Genomic DNA, 14,577 nt, shown 5'->3' on the forward strand with positions numbered 1-14,577 from the left:
TTCTTTCTTTCTTTCTTTCTTTCTTTCTTTCTTTCTTTCTCTCTCTCTCTCTCTCTCTCTCTCTTTCTTTCTTTCTTTCTTTTTCTTAATAAAAGGACTCTCTATTGATAATTACTGTTACTGTTACTGTTACTCATAGCAACCTGATGAACCACAAATTTGAACCTTGCCCTGTCCTGTGCCACCGTCATTATTTCTGGTATGCTCGAACCCGTTGTTACCGTCACTAGGTCAGTTCCTTTTGTTGAGGTTTCCTTCTCCTCTGACCCTCCACCTTTCCCACTGTGAAGTCTTTTTCCAAGGACTGGCCCCCTCCTGAAAACATGCCCAAAATACGTGAGATGAAGCTTCACTTAATGTGCCTCTAAGGAGCACCCTTGTTACACCTCCTCCGACAGGCTTGTTTGTTCTTTTGGCAGTTCCTAGTCATTGAGCAGTGCAAGAACTCCAGTAATCTTCTCTAACACCACAACTCAAAGGTATTGATTCTTCTGTCATTCTCAATCACTGTCCAACTCTCAGATGTGTAGGACGCAAGTGAAAAAGACCATGGTCAAGTGCACCTTAGAACACTGTTGTTGTTTAGGTGCCAAGGAGTCTGCCCCCATCCCGTGACCACCCTGTGCACAATGAAACAAAATGCTGCTGCTCCTGCCCCATTCTCTTAATTGCTTACAGATTTAACCTTTGGGATCTGAAGGGTTTTCGTTGGTTGATTTTCAGAAGAACAACACCTGGCCTTCTTCCTAGTCTTAGTCTGAAAGTGCCACTGAAACCTGCTCAGCTTCAGAGCAACACGCCTGCCCCCCTGACAGACAATTGCCGATGGCTGTACGTGCAGGCCAGGAAGCTAACCGGGCCTCCTGCAGGGATGATGCGGATGCTGCTCATGAACCGCTGATGCCTCACTTCTCCCCACTAAAGTTTTCGCTCTGTAAATGGATAGTGTGACTGCTATACATTGTTCGTCTCTTCTCAAATGATAGTTATTCTCTATGAGTGAGCCCTAAAACACTCTTCATGAACAATCTCAGTGTTTTCTAATGAAATCAAACTGAATAGAAATGTACCCATGCTTTTGCTTCCAACTACAATAGCCAAAGCTATTGCAAAGAATCTAGAAACTAACTCATCATCATTCAGTTAGAACTGCCTCATGGCTGGCCCTCCAGCAGGTTTCCTGAGGCTGTAAATCACATGAGAGGAGATTGTCCATATTTCTCCCAAGGAGTCTCTGGGCATTCAGGCTACCTGGGAGGTGTGGTCTTTACACCAGCTGCACAACTCCCTTTCTACTGTGTACAAGAGCTCCCTGGGGCAAAGAATAGGGTGAGACTATAAAGAAGTTGTCCCGAAACCAGACATTTTTATTCTGGTCACTTACATTTTTGTCTCCATATCTTAGATCTTCGCATAAAAGATATTTTCTCCAGTAGGTTATGATTGCAACTTTGGTTTAACACAAATTTTTGATGTCCCAATGATGATGCAGTAAATTTTTAGTCATTTCTGACACCAGCATTTCCATTTTAAACAGTTGTCCCTGCCTTTTTACAGGCCATCAGTCCTTCACATCAGATGTGACAGCCTTGTTGGGAAGAGAAGAAAAGCTTTGGGTAAGGAAACCAGCACCCCAGAGAGACAGCCCTTCAGGTGAGAGCCAGCTTCCTGCTTCCCAGCACCTCTTGCTCTTTGCTAACATGTTGATGTTGTTGTTAGGTGCCGTCCAGCTGCTTATAACTCATAGTGACCCAGGAATAACACATCAGCACCTTTCCCAACTCTTCACCATCCTCACAATCCATATTGAATCCTTGGTACAGTCACTGTGCCAACCCATTTCCTTAAGGGACTTCCTCTCTTTCCCTGACCCACCATCTTTCCCAGCCATGATGGCTTTTTCCAAGCACTGGCCACTCCTGGTAACACATCTGAAATATGTGAGACAAAGTTTGCACTTCCTCCCTAGCTGCAGTTCCTCCAAGGCATATTTGTTCTTCACAGCTCGAAGGTATCGAGTCTTCTTTGAGCTACCCTACTCATTATCCAACTTTCAGATGCTTAGGAAACAACTGAAAAAACTGTGGCTTGTCTTTACAGCTTTGTAAAAACAAACAACTGACTCCATCCTTGCCTCCAACAAACACCCTGGCTGCACTTTTTCTTAGACACATTGAACTCTAATACATCATAAATTGAAGACTACCTGTACTTAGAGTTGTTTGCAGTGTCACCTGTGACCTGCCCCTCCATCTTCTCACGTCCTCTGTAAACATGGCCTGTGACCTCCCTCCTTGTCCATTTCTTCCTTCCAAGCTTTCTACTTTGCAGTGGCAAGGAGCCTTCTGCATTGCCAACATCTCTTTGTTCTCCTCTCTGTCTAGAATGTTCTTTCCCTCAATTTCTTGCCTTCTCCTTGATTTCATTTATGTCTCTTCTTACACGGAACATCAGAGGGAAGGACTCCTGACCCCTGTATTAATCTTTCCTTCCTTTCTCTTCATTCTTGTTTCACTTATTCAGTCTTACTTTGTATTTAAGGATTATTCATTCACCACTTACCATATTGACATGTGTTTTTCCTTCTCTGACCACTAGAATATGGTCTCCAGAGATGAGCAACGCTGTCTTGTTTTGTTTATTGCTATATCTTCAGTGTACAGAACAGACCTGGTAGAGGGTAGGGATACAGGAGGGATAGTTGTTGACTAAATGCATGAACAAATGAACTAATAGTTTCCATTGACCATGTTGTTGTTGTAAGCCATCAAGTTGGAACCAACCCCTAGCTGATCCTCAGAGGCAGTAAATCACTAGGAGGCGATTGCCCGCCCCTCTCCTGCAGACCAGCTGTTAAATTTGAACTCCGTGCCTTTGAGACCGCAGCACAGCTTCTTACCACAGGCCACCAGAGCGCTCCCCATTAACCACAGAGATATCTAAAGAGTAGTACATAAAAATGTGTAATAAAGGTTTTGCTTCTTTCCTTGAAGGATTTCTCTATGGAAGTAGAATTTTGTCCAGCTTGTCCATCAGAACAATTGATGGATTTGAACCATTAACCTTGCAATTATCAGCTGAGTGTTTAACAGTTGTTCCACCATAGCTCCTTTTGTTTATTTAGAGCTTTGGGGGATATGCAGATATGCGTTCGTTCACGTGTTTCTCATGAAAGCTTTATGACAAACTTGAATATAATTTCCCCTTTGTAGGTTTTCTTAGCCTTTACTAGTGACACGTTTACTTGAGGAAGAACTTCATTTTAGAATGAAGATGCTAGCAGCCACTTTTTAGACACAGCCACTATGGAAGAACATCTCTACACTTTACATTCATCATCTCATTGTTGTCAAGCCCGAAGCGATTCCCAGCGGACCCTCCAGTGGGTTTTTGGAAGGGTTAATAATGAAACAGTCTGCACACAGATGTCTCTTTGGCCTTCCTCAATCCAGATGGGGTGTGGAAGAGGAATGTGTCCTTAATTTTGCATACAGATGAGGACCTTGGGCGCTTGCAAACGAGGTCCAAGAATATCCCTCTTTCCAAGGCATAGTCTTATGCCTTCTAGTAAACAGAGATATGGGAGCAAGAAAGATTCTGTGAGAATATTACGTGCTAAGCAAGTCTAAACAAGTCTAATTTCTGGTAGATACTTTTTCCCCCAAATCATGAGTGTCTGCACGTAGACTGGTTTCAGATGATTATAAAATAATAAACGAGCCAGGCCTAAGGGTCTGCAGTTCTTGTCCCATCTGTGTCTTTCTTTGCTGCAATCCTGTCTTGTCTTTTGTGTGTGTCTGTCACTTTATGTTCATTTCTCCCAGAAAAAAGGATTGCGGATTACAACAGCAAGGGCTTCGGTGTGAGTTCCCAACTGCAAGCCCATCAGATAAGCCACACCAGAGAGACACTATACAGGTATGAGGAGTGTGGTAAGAGCTTCTGCCGGGTCTCAAATCTTCTGGACCGTCAGAGCATGGGAGAGAAGCCCTATCAGTGTTAGGAGTGTAGTAAGGGCTTCTGCTGGGTCTCAAATCTTCTGGACCATCAGAGAGGTCACACGGGAGAGAAGCCCTATCAGTGTGAGGAGCGTGGGAAGGGCTTCAGTCATAGCTCAGACTTTCCCATTCATTCTAGAGTTCACACAGGAGAAAAACCCTATAGATGTGAGGCATGAGGGAAGGGCTTCAGCCAAGCCTCAAACCTGCTGGCCCATCAGAGAAGCCACACTGGAGAGAAGCCATCCAAATGTGGTATCTGTGGGAAAGGCTTCAGCCAGAGTTCAGATATGAATGTTCACTGTCAGATCCACACAGGAGAGAAGCCCTATAAATGTGAGAAGTGTGGGAAGGCCTCCAGTCAGTTCTCAAGTTTCCAAGTCCACCAGAGGGTCCACATGGGAGAGAAGCCTTATCAGTGTGCAGAGTGTGGGAAAGGGTTCTGCATAGGTTCACAGCTTCAGGCCCACCAGAGGTGTCACACAGGAGAGAAGCCGTCAGTGAGAGGAGTGTGGGAAGGGCTTCTATTGGGCTCAAATTCCCTGGCTCATCGGGGGCCCACACTAGAGAGAAACCGTACCACTGTGAGGTGTGTGGTAAGTGCTTTAGGCAGAGGTTCTACCTGCAAGCTCACCACAGGGTCCACACAGCGAGAAGCTGTACAGATGAGAGGGGTGTGGGAAAGTCATCAGTTGGAGTTCCTACCTTCAAGCCCATCAGAGGATCCATAGTGGCCATAAGCCATGCAAGTGTGAGGAGTGCAGGAAGGGCTTCAGCTGGAGTTCAAGTCTCCTGATTTATCAGCAGGTCCATGCTGAGAATGGGGGTGATAATGATTTTTCTTTAGAAAATTCAAGCAGGAAAGAGGGCCTGTAATTATAAGCATTGGAGTACCTCAAGTGAGTGCTGGTAGATTCCACTTCATCAGGAATGTCAAAGGAGACAAACCATTGGTTCCAAAAAAGTCTCAGGATTTCATCAACAAATTATGATCATCTGGCGACCAGACCATCAAGAGGTCTTGGGAGAGTGGAAATCTAGAACCTTGACATTTATCAGCAGTTACACAGAAGAGCTCTTATGAAGGATTAATCTGATCTAGACTACAAAGATTTCCATGCCAAAATCTATTGTATGGATCTGTAAGTTTCAAGATACAGGGACTCTATTGACTACCAATAGGGAACTTTGGTGGCATAGTCCATTGCCCTGCTAACTTCTCTGGTGATTCAAATCCACCCGCTGCTCCTCAAGAAAAAGATGAGCAATCTCTCTTCCCCAGTCATTTATAGCTTCCCAGAAACCCAGTGGACAGTCAGCCATGAGATTATTCTGACTCAATAGAGATGAATTTTTAGGATTTGTTTTTGTTTGGGTGTTTTTTTTTCTTTGACTGCCAGATACACTCTGCTCTTCAGTGCCCAACACATTGTAGGTTTTCAGTAATTGTTAAAGGAACAATCACATTTTAAATTCCTATTCAACTCATCTCTAAAGGGATCTCTGGTGGCCGAGTCATAAGAAGCTGTACTGCAACCCCAAAGGTACCAGATGCTCTGCAGAAGAAGGATGGGCAGTCATCTCCTTCTGTGTGATTACTGCCTCTGAAAACCCTCTGGGTCAGTTTTGGATCTGTTCCAACTTGATGGCAAACAACAACAACAATTATTCATCGCTAAGTATGTCTATCAACGGCACATAACAACAACAACAACAAGTATATCTATAAAACTGTCCTCAAAAGAGGAGTTCTGCAAGGAATGGAGAGCATTTCATTTAGACACATGGACTCATTTTTCCAAGACTACAGGCCTTGTGAGTTAATGTTCATCAAAGGAAGGTTTCAACATATTAGTGGATCCAGAAACCAATTCATTGGGTTTTGGCCAACATTTTACTACTAATGGGAAAGGCAGAGGATTGACAAAAGAGGGAAATAAACACACTCAACAAAATTAATTGACTTGGTGACTACCACAGTAGGCCTGAGAATAACAGAGATTGCGAGGATGGTACAAGATAGGGCAAGGTTCAGCTCTGTCGCTTGTAGGATCACCATGAATTGTATTGAGTTGACAGCACCTAGCAAACAAGAGCTACAGTTCTTAAATGAGGTATAATTTGCATTCAGTAGCATGCTTAGCTCTTAAGTTTACACCTTTCTTGACTTTTTTTTACAAATCTATAATAAATTGCATAATCATCACCAAACTCAATATACAGGATATTTTTTGTGTACTATAAGGTTTTCTCGTGCCCATTTCTACTTAACCTCATTTCCAGTGACAAGTAGTATAATTTCTTTAACCATAGACGAGCTAAGCCTGTTGATGGGTTCTGTATGTACTCTTTTTGAGTCTGGATCTTTCTGATAATAAAAGATGACCATCTCAGTACATACAGAGGACTGCATTTAATGAAATTTAGTATCCATTCTTGACAAAAATGAAATCAAAAGCATTTATAAAAAATCTATAAGCTGACATTCTTTTTTTGTGCAAAATATCTATCATGAAACAGATGTTTATTGGTTAGTATATCTCTGTACAGAATAGGAAATCTCAAAACCAAACCTTCTCCCACACAGCTAGAGGATCATTTTCCTCTCTATTCCTATAGATCTTCAACTATTTTATTAACAAATTCTTTACAGGACAATTAACATTTTTTAAAATTTTATTTTATTAATTTTAATGAAAATTTACAGAAATTTTGGATTTCCATTCATTGATTGTTGCACTTTTCTCCCTGCCCACCCCTCCCTCCCAGTTTGCTCTTCTCTTTCAAAACTAAAAGAAAAATTCCTTCATTGGTATACAATGCCCCCCAACCCCTGCCCTGAGTACACTCCACTATGCAACCTTCATTAGCTGACATTCTTATTAAAAAATTAACGATACAAGCTTTAGAAAGTGTTTGAATACTTCAAATGTGTGCTGATACATCCCAGTTATCAGAGATGTTGAAGGAAATAATATATTTGCATAAACTTTGTGGATTTTATTTGGTGTACCATTCCTTCCTTCTGAGTTTTAGCAAATGCTTACTGTCGTGTAAACATTTAAAAGTTCCAGCCTTCTTCCTTTACCCCTGAAATTCCCTTGGATTGTCAACCCCTCTCCCCATCACCAGTCCCTGGTAACCCATGACTCATTTTCTGTCCATATTGTTTGCCATTTCCAGAATGCCACAGACATGAAATCATATGACATTTTGACTGTTTCTTCTTTTATTTGTTCAATGCCTCAGATTAAATAATCCTGTATTTATTAATTGTTGTTGTTATGTGCCATTGAGTCAACTAGTTCTCACAGCGACCCTGTAGCGATGGCTCTGACCTTCGCCCTATCCTGAGCCACCCTCACCGTCTCTGACACACCTGCCCCTATTACCACAGTCACTGTGTCAATCCATCTCATCCAGGGTCTTCCTCTCTAGGTGCTTACCACTAGGACACCAGAGTTCGTGTGTATGTATATGTATATGTATATGTATATGTATATGTATATGTATATGTATATGTATATGTATATGTATATGTGTATGTGTATGTGTATGTATATATACAGATGTGTGTGTGTGTGTTGTTGTGGGCCATCCAATTTTCAGAGGCTATAAATTACATAGGAGGACACTGTCCATCTCTCTCTCATCACAACCAGGAGAAACATTTCATGTATGTCTAGATTAATATAAGTAGCATTATAAGCTCTTTACTGCTTGTGGTGATACTGTCCTAGTTTCTGTTGTGTTTCTTTTTTTCTTGATATTAGAGGTTACTGGATATACTTCACAGCTCATTAATGATATGCAGCCATCAGTTTAACAATACTTGTGAAAAGCCTGTGTTGATCCTTTAGAAGTTTTTCACAGTCTGTTAAAAAAAAAAAAAAGCAAAAGCCAGAGTCTTAAAAGAAAGCAGCACATAGGCTCATGTTATCATTTCTGGACCCATCTCTGATGTAGTCTTTCAACTTCCCAATAAAATCTGCTCCCAATAATTTTCCTACCACTTACTTCCTGAGGAAAGCTCTTTCAACTTGGCTTAGCTACTCATAGCAAAAGGCAAACTGGGCTTGTTTATTCAACATGTTGTTTTCCTTCTCCCAGGCTTTTTCTTTCTTAAAAGATTAGGTTCCAGTTTTTCACTTTCTTCCTCCTGGAGCTCTGATTATTGTCCATTTCAGAATAACACATCTTTACTTCAGCTTGAGCCAGACCCTTCTTTACCCTGAGACCAGAAGAAGCAGGAGATGCCTGACTGCTGTTATTGACAGGTCTGATCAGGGCCACAATCTACAAAACCTAAAAGAATGGGAGGAAAATGTGCAACAGAACTCAAATTCTTGAAAAGTGTAGACTTTATGGATCATTTGAAACTATTGTCTGAGATACTGTAAACCTTGAACGAAACTGTCACCTGAGGTTACTTTAATCAAAATAACAGATTGGCACACAAAATAAAGAATAATCATTGCAGGTGTGGTGCTGGTATTAGTTTGACACAAAATGGACAACAATTACTTTAAAGCGAAGATAAGAAGATAAAGGGCAGGGAAACTAGAAAACTGGAATTGGAGAGTGTTAATACATGGTGCAAATGGTAACTAATATCACCAAGCAATTTGTGAAGAAATTGTGAATTGAGAACCTAATATGCCTCGTAAACTTTCCCCTAAAACACAACGTAATATTTGAGATAGAAAGAGGCATGTTCACAGGCACCAGGGATTAGGGTGCAGCATATCGTTATGCTGTTCAGTTCAATCCATGACACTATAGCTATAAACACTTGTAGGTGCTTTTTTATTTCCAGTATATAAAAAAAACCAAATATATAAAGTGTTTATTATGTTACTTCCTTTCCTTTAAGTCCTTATATATTCACGCTTGGAAGACATACTGTGCTCATTCTCATTCATTAAAGTTTCTTTTCAAGGGTTTCACATTTCTATAACAGCCTTTTTGTTGGTTTTTTCCACCCTTAGGTGCTATTTTTTCCCTTTTAAAAATTGATATTTTAATGAAAGTTTACAGAAAACTAGGATTTCCATTTATTCATTGTTGCACTTTTTTCTCCCTACCCCCTCCCTCAGTTCACTTTTTCTTTAAAAAGATTCTCTCTTTGTTGCACAATTTCCTCTCTTCCCTCTATTTCGCAGTCTACTTTGCTATGCACCTCTTATTCTGGACTATTGTTATGTAAATAATACCTAATCATATATTTCTTTTAGACAGTTATTTTCCTCATCTATTTCAATGTAGTGTTCATTATTTATTGCCTCTTTTCTTTGTTTCCCCCCAGCCCCCATGTCAGTCCTGTTTTATAACAGTCACATTATGTACCATTTGTCCTTTTGTGACTGAGATATTTCAGTCAGCATAATGTCCTTCAGGTTCAATAATTTTGTATACTATTTCATTAATTCTTTGTTTTTTAGTGCTGCATAGTATTCCACAGCTTCTTTCTCCATTCATTTGTTAATGGGACAACAGCCTTTTTGGTCAAGTCATTTCCGTTTTAAAAGTACTGATTTTTAAAGCTGCCACTTAAAAATAAAGAACCAAATGGTCTATAAAATATTCTTTTCGTTTAAGGTTTTACAGTGCATCATGATCACTGTCCTGTCTTTTCTTTTTAAACTCAAATGGCCAGTCAGGACAAGCACTTCTGAGATGGCTCTTCTACCACGGATTAAGAGGAGGGAGGAAAGTAGCTTCCTAAGTTACTATCCAGAATTTTATACTGACTTTGCAATTCAATACAGATAGCAAATTTTTAACAATTTGTATATTACTGTCAGCTTGTTTAGGTTTTTTTTTAAAAATCAACTCTTTGCTTTCTAATTTGTACCTCCTATAATTTATAACTTCCTATAACTTAGAAAGCACTTACAAATTTATAGAGTAATCCTATAACAGGGTGCTCCTTGGAGGCCAAGATGATAAAGCTCATCAATATCTCACATGCTTTGGGCATATTGCCAGGACATCATGCTTGGAAAGGTGGAGAGATGACAAAAGAAGGGAAGACCCTCAACCAGATAGATTGACACAGTGACTGACTACAGCAGTGGGCTCAAGTACAGCAGAGATTGTGCGGATGGCGCAGGATAGAGCAGGGTTCAGATCTGTTGTTCATAGGGTCACTACGAGTCACACTCAAGGGCAGCTAAGAACAATATAACAGCTTTAGGGGAGCTCTGCAGGCTTAGTGGTATGGAGCTGTACTGCCAACTCAGAAGCACATGCTGAATCCATCAGCTGATCCTCAGAAGAAAGATGGGCAGTCACTGCTGCTATGCAATTTGCTGTCTCTGAAAATCCACTAGAGGGTGGGCTATGAGTCAGCTCTGACTCAACAGTACAAAATAGCACCAATATAGCAGCCTTGGTGTGGTATCCGGGTTCTTATTAATGCATAAGCACCTGTTGGACCAGCTGTTGGTTTCTTTTATACCATAAGATAGGATAAACCAGCCAGTTGTCATTGAGTAGAGTGTGCTTCATGCTTCACTCATATGTGTCACAGTAGGACTGAGCACAACAGTTTTACTGGGTGATATTTTTTTCTTAACAGAGATTGCCAATATTTCCTTCTGAGAACCTTTTGGGTGAACTGGAATATCTGCCTTTTTTGTTAGCTGCCAGGTGTGTTAACCATTTTCACCAAACAACATGATACACTGTGGAGGGGACAATCAGAATATTCCCCAGTTTCATTGAAATGTTGGGCGCTAAATGAAATGTTAAAACCTGACAACAAAAATGTCAATTGCCCAGGTCTCAGGATTCTCTATTCTTACAGGAGGCAGGATCAGTAGAGAGTTGGAGGGTGCCCCAGAAGCTCAATCACATGAGGATTCTTCCTGCTCAGAATCTGGAAACATATTGAAGATATCATAACCAGATATTATCACTCCATGATAAAGAGTTTCCAATTCCACAAACCAGGTGATTTGCCCTGCCAAGCTGGGACAGTGCCATCTACTCTTCAGCCCAGGGAGACCCTGTGTCCATGTAATGAGTGTATACAAACCTCTAGTGACTCTCCAGCTTTGACCTTCATCAGCAGTCACACTCAGGAGAGAAGACTCACACATGTGGCAAGTGTGGAAAAAGCTTCTGTTACAACTCCATTCTTCTCATTCATCAGAGAGTTCACATGGAAAAGAAGCCCAATATGTGTGATGACTGCGGTAAGGAATTCCATCAGAGCTCACATCTGCAGACTCTTCTTCAGACAATCCATGCTGTAGAGAGGCCACACAGATATGAGGAATGTGGGAAAGACTTCAGACATAGATTAGCACTTAACGTAAATAGCAAAATCCACACCCAGGAAAAGCCTTGTAACAGCACAGAACATCAGAGGGGCTCTATCTTTGCATCACATCTTGAGAAACATCAGAAACCCAATGGTGGAATGAAATGTTTCAGATGTCATGCTTGTGGTGAGAACTTTCATTGTAGATCAGCACTTAACACCCATTATCTGCTTCACTCAGGAGAGCAATCCTACAGATGTGAGGCATGTGGGAAGTGCTTTAACCAGGCCTTGCATCTTCTGATACACCAGAGAGGTCACAGAAGAGAGAAACCATTCAAGAGTGAAGAGTGTGGGAATCAATTTGTTCAGAAGTCATACCTTTGATTGCATCAGGGGAGTTATGCCCACAAGAAGCCATACAGTCGAATCCACCAGATGCTCTGCCGGAGAAGGAGGCGCAATATCCTCCTGTACCAGTCAGATCTGATTTGACGGTACACACACACAAAATAATAAAAAATTAAAAAAAAAATAAAAAAAAAAAGAAGCCATACAGATGTGAGGAGTGTGGGAAGAGCTTCATGATGAAACACTATTAAAAATTTCACCTGATGAGCCACATGGGAGACAAGCCCTACACATGTGAAATGTGTGGGAAAGGCTTCAGTCACAGAGGAGACCATAAAGTCCACTGTCGGATCCATATAGGAGAAAAAACCCTGCAACAGTGAGGGGTGTGGCAGGGCCTTTGTCCGAGCATCACCTTCTGAGAACTTTGGAGAATTCACACTGGGAAAAAGCCATTCCAATGTGATGTATGTGGGAAAAACTTCCATTTTAGAACATTGTTTATCAACCATTGCAAAATCCACACAGGAGAGCAGACATTTCAGTGTGAGCACTGTGGGAAGGGCTTCAGTTTTCATTCAAAAGTTTATATCCATAAGAAGGTCCATATGGGAGAGAAATCCTATCATTGTGAGACATGTGGGAATGGCTTCACTCAGGCATCCTATCTTCTAAGTCATCAGAAAGTGCACACTGGAGAAAAGCCATTGCAATATAAGTAAGATGAAAAAGTATTTGGTCCAAATTCGCAATGGAGCACTTCTCTTGACCATCAGCAGAAGGTCCACCCTAGAGAAAATCCTTACCAAATCTGAGGTCTGTGCTTAGTCTTCCATTGGCCTACAGGACATAAATGTCTTCAGAAAATAACAACAGAGAGGAGTCTTTCAAATATAAGACATGTCATCAGCACATTACCTTGATACCGGGTCCAGCAGCATGTCCAAGAGTCCTTGTTGATAAGTGAGTATGGCAAGGCCTTCACTGAATCTTCAGATTAAAGAGGTTCCATCAAATGATGTACTTTTAAAACTCATATATAATCTGAATGTTTTAATCCCTTGTTTTTTATAGGAGACTCAGGCTTCAAGAATCAGTGTTTCTCACAAAACCCATCGGATCCCAGTGGTCAAGTGACTGCACAGCAGAGAACCCCTATATATGGTGCAAGCATAGCTTCTCAGAAACAATTAGAGTTGCATCAAGTCTTTGTACAAGTGAAATAACAGACAATTTAAAAAACCAACCACCATAATGGAAGTCAATAGGACCTGGTGGGCCAGCCTTTGCAAATGCAAAAAAAAAAAAGTTGGTTGGGCCCGAGGGCCACAGGTCTGAAGGCCTGCTCTTCTCCTGCTCTTCTTGGTTGTGTTTGGCAAGAACATTGTTCTAAGTGGTTCAGCACTTGTCTGTCAGTTTGCTGTACTGTGATAACTTGGAGTTGCTGTGACACTGAATGCTGTGCTACTGGTATGCAAAAGGCCATAATGGTTACCTATGGTGAACAGGGTTTGGTAGAGCTCCCAGGTTAAGACAGGCTTGGAAGCAGGATTGGCACCCATTTCCTAAACAACAGGCCTTTGGAAACTCTATGAACATTAGATAAATGATGATAGTTGTAGAACAGAGTGTAGATCTTTTATTCATGGGGTTGCTATGAGTCATACTCGAGCTGACAGCCCTTAACAACATAATGGAAATTCATGAAAGCAGGGATTTTGTTGTGGTAGTGAATGTACACAGCCTTCGTGTTGATCACAAGCATGTTCATCCTTTGTTGCTGTTGGCTGGTGTCAGTGAATTGACCCTGACTCATTTCATGTTCATACACAATACAGCAGACCATGTTCTCTCACAATTTGTAGGATTCTCATTTTGGCTCATTTTCAGAAGTGGATTTCCAGGGCTTTCTTCATAGTCTTAGCCTAGACACTCCTCTAAAACCTGATATAACAACACATTGAAAGACACCAGTAACAGATGCTAACTGCACATGAATTACACTGGCCAGGAATCAAACCCAGGTTTTCTTGTGGGAGGTGAGAATTCTACCACTGAACTACTAGCACTTCACACTCATTTGTTAAAATGTATTTAAAGGAGAAAATATGCAATATTTGAAAATTGCATCCAGAACCAGACACTTGTAAAATATAAACTTAAATTACAGAAACAAATAGTTTAACTGTAGGAAACCACTTTGCTCTGCAATCTATAATAATCACTCAACATCAACATCCTAACATTCCAACTGGCTCCTCTCTTTTCTCCAGCCTCTATTATTCTCACTTTCCTTGAAATCTGTCCAGTGTCCTGTTAGATATAGACAGTAAAAATTCAAAATTTTGTCATTTTTCTTGAGAGAGAGACATCATTTTTACTAACCTTGCCATAACAGGACACCACATAGTGCTTTGTTTTCGGCAGTGATGTGACTGACTGCAATGCTTTCAGACAGCCAAAACTAGATGCCAATGGCAAAATGTTTCTCTATTAATTTGTTTTTCTCTATGGATTGATTACTGATTTCTGATCCTTTGCATTTCCATAGTATACATTGATATCATTGCCTTCCAAATAGTGCAGCATTTTCTTTATCAAAACTCAGGCATGGGCCATTCGAAATATCTAGGATAGTAACTTTAAGATTATTCTTCCATAATCTCTAACATTCATTGAAAAAAATGTCAACATGTTGAAATTTGGTCATTTCAACATCTTCACTATTGAGACACAAGTGACATTAACACACTTTCTTCACTGGTATTAGTAAAAGCAAAGCTTCTGGAAGGAAGGCTGTTTCAGAATGCATAAAGTGCATTTCTATGAGCTAAAAATTATGGAATTGGAAATTAGGAGATTATAACTTCAAACTGTTGTGGATCACAACAAGCTGTGGCTGACTCTGAGAAGAATGGGAATCCCAGAACATTTGATCATGCTAATGCGAAACCTATACTT

At 40.7% G+C, this 14,577-nt stretch overlaps 1 pseudogene; it reads left to right on the plus strand.

Moving 5' to 3' along the window:
* Window positions 1-825: 825 nt before the first annotated feature.
* On the plus strand, window positions 826-11,652 carry LOC102850698 (annotated as a pseudogene).
* Window positions 11,653-14,577: the final 2,925 nt, after the last annotated feature.

Source organism: Elephantulus edwardii, unplaced genomic scaffold (assembly GCF_000299155.1).
Source record: "Elephantulus edwardii isolate Elephantulus edwardi_28Jun2011 unplaced genomic scaffold, EleEdw1.0 scaffold00308, whole genome shotgun sequence".
NCBI classification, from domain to species: domain Eukaryota; kingdom Metazoa; phylum Chordata; class Mammalia; order Macroscelidea; family Macroscelididae; genus Elephantulus; species Elephantulus edwardii.